Source organism: Sinocyclocheilus grahami, unplaced genomic scaffold, assembly GCF_001515645.1.
Source record: "Sinocyclocheilus grahami isolate Dianchi unplaced genomic scaffold, SAMN03320097.WGS_v1.1 scaffold371.1, whole genome shotgun sequence".
Lineage (NCBI taxonomy): Eukaryota > Metazoa > Chordata > Actinopteri > Cypriniformes > Cyprinidae > Sinocyclocheilus > Sinocyclocheilus grahami.
The window spans coordinates 806,553-817,671 of record NW_015505550.1 but is presented as its reverse complement, the minus strand read 5'-3'; positions in this window follow the sequence as shown (position 1 = coordinate 817,671).

The following is an 11,119-nucleotide window of genomic DNA, read 5'->3' as shown; positions in this document are numbered from 1 at the left end:
ATTCAATAATGCAAGGTCTACCCCATGAATTCTGATGTGACCATGGACCAAGTACAGATTTAGCGTTGATGGAAAATAAAAGACCCTTCACTGAAAGGAAAAAAGGTCCTTTGCTCTCAAAGTCAGTTTTTAGCACAAAGCTAAGTGGGCACATGGGAGGCCAGAGTATGAATTAGTGGCTTCATTAATCTTTAGCAGATCTGTGGCTTTCCGTGTGCTCCCACGTGACATCCCGTTGGCCCAGGTCCGCTCAGTGGGATTCCTGTAGCATTCTGTCATTCACTCCACACATACATGCACACATAAAGACTACCAGATTGACTACTACAGTATAGAGCGCTGTAGCCGCAGGCTTCTATAATAAACTAATCACATTGTATCAACACACAGAGGGTGTAAGCTTTCCTCAAGCAGAAGAGGCAGTGCCATGGAAAAACCGCATGTTTCACTGTGAGACAGTCCCTTTTCTTTGTTCCTGAGGAATGAAAGGAAAGAGGATGAAAACAGTCTGGTGGTCCTATGGGTCATATGATTGGCACACGCGGTAACATATTCTTTATTTTGTGTAAATAATCTTGACTTGTGAAGTAATTGTAGTATTTATTTCTCTTTGACTGTCTGATCTTGTGCTCGTGGTGACATGTCGGTGAGTTGAACGCACAAAATTGCCTGAAATTTCATGGTTGAATGTTTCAATAGCCAATCTCTGTTGGAATATAATATGGAACCCATCATATTGTGTAATACTGGTGGGCTTGAAAGTAGCAGTAAATCACTACTGTATTTTTATTTGTCTGTCCCAGGTTGTGGATAACCTGTCTGTTACTTACTGCTCCTAACAGGTCAGTCTGGTTTAACTGCATCAGATTCACTTTAGTGCACTTGTTAACGCACAAACTATGATTTGTTGGCTCATTTTCATTTTTAACCTTGTACAAAAGTACATCTAATGATTAATGCTTTTCTGTGCGTGTTGTGAGTGCCAGTAATTCTTTCTTTCACTTCTGGCTTTAAAAGTGCAAAAGCAGTGCTGCTTTGAGGTGCTTTCAACTGCACTGCTGGAGGTCTCAAGTCTGATTTCACCTTTGGCAAAGTTTAGTGCTAAAATGTTTACATTTGGCCAATCAAGCTCCAGCCAGTAGCACCTACACTGGAGTGAGGTCATGCGTCCTGCCACCAGCAGCATTATTATAAGTCTACAGCACATAACAGACCAGGTGGGCCATCATATCCCTCATTCAAATCCCTCCAAGTTACTCAGTAGCCCTTTCTACACCTGATATTAACATTTCAAGTGTCTGTTGTGAGAGGAAGGTCTCTGACTACATGCATTACATATGTAGCCTTAATACTGTGCATACTGTAAGTGTAATGCTGCATTTTGATTAAACATAAAAAGTAAAATAAAAGTATACACAAGTCACTGCACTATTGCCATCAAAATTTACTTGATTACATTGAATATTAACTGACCTTTTTTTTATTTATTTATTTTTTAAACTTATTTACACATATTCAGCACTGACCACTTGGTTCACCCAAGACGGCTGTTAATACCAGGTGTAAACTGGGTCAGAGAAGCAGTGGTTGTCCACACAGTACTCCAAATCCAATATAGGTTGAGATATTTCCAGTATTTCTGCTGTAATTATGACAAAAAAAAAGTTTGAAAACAAGCAACTTTGTTAACAAACTATAAGTATTGAAATATTAAATTAATTAACAATAATTAATTTTGTGGTTCCAGAAGTTGTGCTGTATATTCTATCAATTTATACAAATTTTCAATAAAATGAAATATATTCATTATTGTTAAAAAATATTAATATATATGTATATTGGATTAATGTATATTAATATAGAATTAATAAATAGTTTTCTTTAAAATGTAGTCACATTATATTACTAATGATTTCATAATTAATTATAGCAATCACATTGTTTTTTTTCCACTTGTGCTGACTTTTAATTTCATAGACCATGTTTAATATCAGCCCAATACTTTAAATAAAAGCCCGCACCTTTGAGATTCTACAGTCTCAAATGTCAAAAGCAAAGCCTCTAGAATATCAGTAAAAGAGCTCCTGAATGATGGCTAGTGTGTTCCAAAGAGGAAAAACGCACGTTATGCTGTCAGTTTTTATAAGTCCAGTAGTTTGTCTAATCTTCAGGCCTGGATTAAGCCGTCTGTTATGGTGGAGACCTCATAGGACATTTGATGGTTAGCAATTGTTTGACTGGAAAGTGGAGTGTTTCGGTGAACTACAGTGGACGTCAGTGGATCGAGAGAAACATATATCACCATCATAGAGCGATTCCCAGGCACATCTCTCTGTTTTATTGTCTTTTTATTGCTTTGGATAGACGACAGAGAGCAAAAGCCCTATTTGTGATGTGCATGTGCACAAAGATGCAATGTTGATTCAATTATGCTGACCAATCAATCATTTTCCAGGAGCAAAACAAAGAAAGAAGCGGAAAAGTTGCAGTCTGGCCTGACATTTTTTTCCCCAGAACTAACCTCTTTTGTTTGATGACTGACTGTGTAATTGAAAAAATAGTTTTGCTGTCAGAAGACTTATTTAGAGATAAGGCCTTTATCAAATCTAGTTCTTGTCTTTGGACTTGTTATGCTGCTGGCACCGCGTGTGTTCAATTTCTCTTCACTTAAAGAGCACTTAGCTCTCTTCATGTGTTGTAAAGTGACTCCTGCTGACCACAGGTCTCCCACCATGGAGTTTAAATCCAGACATCAGGGTTATATCAAAAATACAAACATATAAAGACATGTTTAGAAATGAGTGAGTTACAGAGCAAATCAGTGTATGAAGGGCCCGGGGCCTGCATGTGGAAAGTGTCCGTCAGTGTTCGGATTTATGAAGCCATCATAGTACTCGTGTATGAGTGCTGCCCCAAAATAGCCACTGGCAAAGTGATGCCACATTGCCTGCCAAGTTTACATGTGTAATTGTGGATTCCCTAAGAGAAAATGTCACAGGGTGAGTGAGTGTGAGTACAACAATTATTAAACCTGTCATTTGGCCATGTGCATGAGGCCGCAGGTAATCAAAGCCATATGCTGATATTCAGACCAGCAGCATGATTGCAATTGTATTGCTTTTATACAAAACACAATAAATGAATACAATATTGCTAGTTACAATTTTTTTACAAAAGCTGGTTTGTGGCTTACCCTCCTTGTGAAGGGTGTCAATGATTGTCTTCTGGACAACTGTCAGATCAGCCCCATGATTGTGTAGCCTAGTGAACCAAACTGAGAGACCATTTTGAAGGCTCAGGAAACCTTTGCAAGTGTTTTGAGTTGATTAGCTGATTGGCATGTCACCATATTCTAATTTGTTGAGATCGTGAATTGGTGGGTTGTTGTTAAATGTGAGCCAAAATCATCACAATTAAAAGAACCAAAGACTTAAACTACTTCAGTCTGTGTGCATTGAATTTATTTAATACACAAGTTTCACAATTTGAGTTGAATTACTGAAATGAATGAACTTTTCCACGACATTCTAATTTATTGAGATGCACCTGTATGTTCTATATAGTATGAATGTGTGTAGTATGAATGTAATCTGGGTGTTCATTCATCATGGCCTCATGGAATAGTCAAAAGTCCATTGGATGTGCACTATGAAATCTTGCCAAAAGTATTAAGTCATCTGTGTTTTGCCTACTAATGTATATAGGGAAGTATGCATATTTTTTTTGGAAAAAAAAAACAGTCAAGTAAATGATTCAATGACTCATGACAGTGGATTGTATTGTTTCTGATTGAAGCAATGTTTTGAATGAATCGGTTGAATAAATGATTCAATGACTCACTCATAAAGACAATTACTTTTCACCATCTACTGGATGTAAGATGTGGTGTAAGAGGAACTTAGAGTGAAGCATTCACGACTGATATATTGCAGACACAGAGATGGTTGAACGAACAGCAGCCCAGGAAAGAAAAACAATAGGGAGACACTGAGAGCAAAGTGAATTGAGGTTTTGTGTTACAGATGGTAATTTGTAAATCATAAGCCCCATTCAGAGGTCACTTTTAAAATACTGTGACTCTAGGCGGATGGAAACTTCTGTCTGTAATTCTTCATTGTGATATGATGCGCTAATATGTGTTACTGTCAGTTTAATTGTAAATATTGTCTGCCTGAAAACATTTGGCAAGCGGACATAGGCATCTAATATGATTTCTGTGTATTTATCATTGTATAGTCTAGAATACATCACAAAATGTGCCCAGAGACCAATATTTTGAGTTGGAGTCTAGACAGTTTGTTTATTGACAACAGTAGGTTCATTCAAAGTGGAGTTGTTGCTGTTACCTTTAAAATTGTTTAAGTGCTTTCTTTTGATTCCATGCCACACACACACACACACACACACACAAATGAAGAACACTTCATCAACAGTGTATCAGAGAATATGAACGGCTGAAGCATGTGAGGACGTTGCTTTCTTTCTCTTGCTGTCCCTCTCAGCCAAACCACATTACAGCTGCAGCTGCCATCCCTTCCATCTGCTCTACTGACGTGGTTCCACTTCACTGTACTGAGGAATTTATTTAACTTTCGGTTTAGAATATTAGACAGCGAAACACGGGCCCTGAGGTTTCGCCCCCTCCTTTCTGTGTCTTGTATGTTTGATCTTATTATGTGCTGTGTGGTTCGGGCTCCTGATTTGTAATATATTTCTGCTGTCATAACCACTTGTGGCATGGCACTTCTGACCTGCACGACTGATCCGGTTCAGACATGAAAGTCAGTTATATTCTAAACAAAACACAGGAGTATAGCAGTGAATAGCCTACACTTGACTTAAGAAAAGAGAAGTTTAGACAGAAAGAGTCAAGACAGATTGATTTTTCTTTGTCCTGTTTCATATCAAAAAGAAGAACCGATTATAAAGTCTGGAGAACAGAATATTAACTTACATTATTAAGTCAAAATGAGAGTAATTATCTAGTAGTGTAAAAACGTGCCAGGGGAAGTCGTGGCCTAATGGTTAGAGAGTCGGACTCGTAACCCAAAGGTTGCGGTTGGGGGGAGTAAATGTACAGCGCTCTCTTCCTCCTTCAATCCCACGACTGAGGAGCAAGGCACCGAACCCCCAACTGCTCCCCGGGCGCCACAGCAAAAAATGGCTGCCCACTGCTCCGGGTGTGTGTTCATGGTGTGTGTGTGTTCACTGCTGTGTGTGTGTGTGTGCACTTTGGATGGGATAAATGCAGAGCACTAATTCCGAGTATGGATCACCATACTTGGCCACATGTCACTTCACTTCACTTCACTAAAATAGCTTTCCCAAACGTTTGTCTCAATTACAACCACAACCCTATCTCTAAGCCAAAAACAAACAAAATTCCTTTAACTATTTATTCTGGATAACATAAAAAAAAGTTCCTTTAACTATGTATACTGGATAACATCTTTATTATCATTGTTGTTTATTATTATTATTATTATTATTATTATCATCATAGGCGGAGCGTGTGTAAGGCTGGCCATGGGGACTTGGGGCAAAATTGCCACTAAATTGGACAAAAATGCCCCTGCACAACCTAATTGAATCTATTACGTCTGTTGCTAACAAAGTGAATATGAATAGACAATGTCGATTGCGGCATTAAATTAAGATCTGCTCATGTTGCACCGTATTTCATTTTAGGCGTTTTTATAGTGTTGTGTATTTTAACCAATCACACACATATCTGTTGAGTTTAGGAATACAATGGCCAATCAAAAGCGTTCAGATGAGTCATCGTTCAAATTCATCAGTTTTGTTGAGTGCGCGCGCGTTCACTGACTGAATCCCGGACTCTTGCGAATTCTCATTCCAAATTCTCATAAACAACAAAGCGCAGATGTACGTACAATGTAAGTAAGAGATTCATTTAACAGTGTATACAGCTTCAGTGATTATAACGATAGTTTTGTTTTTTCGAGAGTGCTTAAACTCGCGATAGATGTTAGCAATAATGTCACTTACTATATATAATTTATTCGCTGTTTGAATAACCGTTATATAATGATCAATTTCTAATGTTTTTATTAAATTGTAATCACGTTAAATACAAATTCAGTCCCATTAAACATTTTTTTAGCCTACATGACACCCATGTCTGATTATTGCCTAAAAAGAGGGGCTTATGATGTTTGATACATTTGGCTGCTTTTAGCCTTACCCTGGAGTTGGTTCACCCTCCGCCTGTGATTTTTATTATAATTCAATTAATTAAAAAAAGCAGGAAACTAAAATGCCTCATCTTGCTATTTTTCTATTCTTGTTATTTTCCAACCATTAGCACTCAGATCTACAATTTAAATATATTAAACAAAATATTGCTTTTGTTTTCTATTTTACAGTTTGTATCTCCCATGTAAATAAAATGTAGAAGATATGAAACATTTCCTTTGATACCTTGACCTGAGGTCACTTGAACTAATTGTTTGCAAGGGTTAGGGTTTCTAAATGTTCTTTTTTTTTCCCCCTCAGAAATTGGGCTCATTTATATCCCCCAGGATACAATGAATGAATTAATGAATCAATCAATATATAAATAAATTCTAAAAAGAACTTATTATTATTATTGTTTTAACAAAGTCTGTTCTCAAGACGTAGGCTCAGTCATACTTTTCTCCTTTTTTAGGCCACAACACATTCAGTGCGAGTGGAAATTCCAGCAATGTCTCTGATTAATCCCTTTTCCGTAAAGCATTTCTGTTATATGTCTTCACTGAGCGCTGCACAAAGCATCACATTGTGCAGTTGTGTTTTAATAACACGCCTTTGAAACCACTGATTTTCTCTTTTAACATTTCTGGTGGTTACTTGGAGGTTCACAGTATGAATTAAAGACAGGAAATGTTTTGAGCACCTCAGGTTAGCGCGCTGAAGTACAGTTACTGAAACACGCTTGCCTCCGTGCTGCTCTGAAGAGTGAAGTCTTAGCCAGAATAAAGGAGGGAGTGAGATTCCTTGAAACATCTGTGCATCTGGAAGAATAATAAGAGCTACCGGAAAACAATGCCAACTACCACCTTCTGCTCCGAAATGAAAACAAAAATAATCTAAAGGAAATAATCCATTAGGAAATATACTGTAACGCAATGGTTCAAACTTATTATCTGTGACTCAGACTATTGTAGTTTTTGCGGCATTTATGCACATAAAAGATACTAAAGAAAATCTTAACATATTAAATGTCTAAGGTCAATCAAGCTGTGGTTAAAGAAAAATGTCTCTTCTGGCTTTGAAAAATTACCCCGTTTTTGGAAATCCTATTAATTTTCTAGTGTTTTTTAAAAAGAAGTCTCTTATGCTTTTATGCTTAATCGGAAGTACAGTCAAAACTGTAATATTGTAAAATATTATGACTATTTAAAATAACCTTTTTCTATTGTAATATATTTTAAAATGTAATTTATTCCTGTGATGGCAAAGATGAATTTTCAGCAGCCATTACTCCAGTGTCACATGATCCTTCAGAAATCATTCTAATATGCTGATTTGCTAGTCAAGAAACATTTATTATTGTTATCAATGTTGAAAACAGTTGTGCTGCTTAATATTTTTGTGGAAACCATGATACTGTGACTTTTAATGCACCCTTGTTGAATAGAAGTATTTATTTCTTAAAAAGAAAAAGCCTACTGCCTTTTAAATGGTAGTGTATATTAGTGCCTATTTAACAAAGGGAGTAATACAGGAAAGAAATGCAAACACTAAATGGTTTATGAAGAGGAGTTATATATTCTGACATAACTGGTTTATATTTAATAACAATACATTGATTTGTTCATTAATTATAGATTAAATACATGCAATTAGAGATTGTGTAGGTTCAATAATTTCTCTGTATTTATTGATATTATTTATTGATCATTTTCATTGTTGTGCATAATGGACAAAATATGTAATAAATGTAATGTCGCATAAAATGTAAACATCAGTATAGGGTTGGAATAGTATCTGACCCAGTGGTTTCTGGACTCTGTATTCAGCATATGTCTCCATACAGGCAACTGATAATTAATGAACCAACAGACTATCGAGGCAAGGTAACTAATTATTCCAATATGGGACAAGGGTCCAATTTCTTCATCTGACTGAAGCACTTTTTCCCTGTTCTGATGATTTTTGGAATTTCTTTGTTCTCAGGGTGTGTGTGTGTGTGTGTGTGTGTGTGTGTGTGTGTGTGTGTGTGTGTGTGTGTGTTTGACAGCAACTTGGACCCATTGTCTGATGAGAAGGGTGGAGAGACGTCTGGAGTGTGTCACACAGCTGGCCGGCCCAGCATCCCAACCTGTTCAGCTAGATAATGGGTGAGATCCACAAAACCTGCTCAAACATTTCAGCAAATGGCCTCGATGGAAAGTTCTGCTCAGAGCGCTGGTCTTTGCCAGCCTGCTTAGAGAGAAACGGGAAGAGAGACGAGATGATAGTAGGAGAGAGAGAGACAAGGGGACTTGGTTTGTGCTAGTGCCCTTTATGTGAGGTCTGATTCTATTTGTTCAATCCACCAACATCCCATTATATTTATAAAACTCTATAATAGCACGACAATACTACTGCAAAGTTTTACATCCTTGTTTATGTGTATTAAAGGAGTCCTATTATGCTTTTTCACTTTTTCAAGTTTAGTTAGTCTGTAATGTTGCTGTTTGAGCATAAAAACGATCTGCAAAGTTACAAAGTTCAAAGTCAACTTCAAAAGGAGATATTTTATTGAACAGAAATCACTTTTCAAAAACTACAACGAACGACTCGTTTGGACTACAACGCATATTTTCCTGGATTTGTGATATCACAAATATCAATGAATGGGACGAGACCTGGTTGAGCTGCACTAGAGAAGGCAATGAGTGTTATCACTATGTCGGAGACACGCTAGCTTTCCCAAAGCAGACGAACTTAGAGGGGTTGCAATCATCCGGGTTTAACTCGCGCTCAAATTGGTTTGATTTTGACGCAATATTTACACTAAAGCTCGCAGGCAGCTATGGTAAGAGGCATGACATTTCCAGACCAGGCACCGACGAGTGGTGCCAATCACAACACACACTGGCCCAGCTAACCAATCACAACACACACTGGCCCAGCTAACCAATCACAACACACACTGGCCCAGCTAACCAATCACAGCACATTTCGTATTTCAGAAGGGGGGCCTTCATTTGATACAGGAACTATTGGAGCCGTTCATGCCAGACTGGGGAGAGAGGTGTTGTAATAATGTAAGATATGTGAAAAATAATGTGTTTTTCGAACAACCTAGTATGAGAGCCTGTTCTATTACACCCCCAAAACAAAATCAAGACTTTGTCAAAGAGCATAATAGGACCCCATTAAACACTAAAAATGAAGCCCAAAGCTCTTTCTGTCCCTCATGCCTCACCTGCATTCTGTATATGTGTTTGTGAGAGTGTATATGGATAGATGCTTTAGTTTGCAGCCTGAAAAGCAAGGTTGTCAGGGTTCATGGATCAGCTCAAGAATAGCTAAGTACTGTAAATGAAATGCAAATTAATGCTTCACTTTGGTGTCTTAGATTAATACAGCAGGGGCCTTAACTGACGATTTGTTTAGCTAAATGAAGAGCGCAGCTTCATGTCTCTTTGTGCTGAACACAGTAAATACCACAGCGAGCACTGTGTCCAATCCCAGCATTTGTTCAGGATTAAGGAAAGACAAGATCACACAGATTTCCTTTCTCATCATCCATTTGCAGCTCTGTTTGTGCTGTGCGGTGTTTTTGTATTTACTGGACTGAAACCAGCGTGAAGGCAAACAAGGTCTCTGCCTCTGGCAAAGTTAACAAGACCGCTTTCAAAAAGATGCAGAGGCTAAAAAGGAAAAGAGAAGCTTGTCATCTGAACTCAGGTCAAACCACAGAGACAAATGAGTGAAATTTCATTTGTGTGCCTCAATGCAGTGTGAATTATTCATCTTAAGTTGGCCCTAAAACATTTCTGTTAGGAATTTATTTATTTTAAACTCATGTTTATTCATAAAGATACTGAAGTTAAAACTCAAATGGATCCCCTATGTTTAAATGTTACCAATTATATCTCTAATCAGGTTTTATATGAAGAAAGATTTCGGAGGATTGTGCAGAAAGCAAACGCTAATGATGAAATGCCAAGCAACATCTTATCACCAAAAAAACATTTTTATTTAATGTTCCGTTGAAGTAAACAAGGTTCCTGGCGTAAAACTGAACATTAAAAGAAAATCAGAGAATAAATGAGATATTATGCATTCCTTCATTGGATAAACATCCAGTCTCTAAAATTACAAAAAAAAAGAATATAACTTAACAATAAAAAATAAGACTATTATTACAAGTTTGTTTTTACAGATTATAATCATTTGAAATTTTCTAAATTATGCACAAAATAACTGTTTGTCTGTCCGATTTCTTCAGATTGATGCTTTCTCTTCTCTTTGTTCTCTGTGAAGGCCAAAAGACATTCACATGTGATTTGAATGGATTAGAGAGGGAAAAAAAGAAAGGAAAATTCGATTTCAAAAGCAGATCAGATCATACGTTTTCGCAGTTTTGTTAGGAAATGTTCTAAAATGTGCTACACTACTCTGCTGAGTAGGAAAACAGGGACATAGTACCTATGAATTATATTCTCGGTGGGTGTTTGTGAGTATTAATACTGAAAAAAAGGGAGGAGAGCGTAGTCAGATAAGTGCATGCAACTTTTTGAACAAGTCTCTTTGGCCTTTCTCACCACAAGCAGGTGGAGACTTTTCTCCAAAAAAAAAAAAAAAAAGTTAACCAACATAAGATAGTGTTACCTCGCTCACTTCAAAAGTGGCTTTTAATTCTTAATTTTAAAAATGCATACTTGGCGTCCATAACTCTAATGTAAATAACATTTGCTTCGAACATAATTTCTTTCCATTTAGTCAATACAAGACTAACACAGCTTGGTTTAACCAAAGGCAAAACACTAAAAGAGCTAAAACCTCAGGACAAACAAAAGGAGATTGCAAAAAAAGTTTGAACGTTCACTGAATCAGAGATGTGGTAATACTGCTATGGTTTGTGTTTTTTTTTTTTTAAACATGGAAGTGTCTCTCGTAC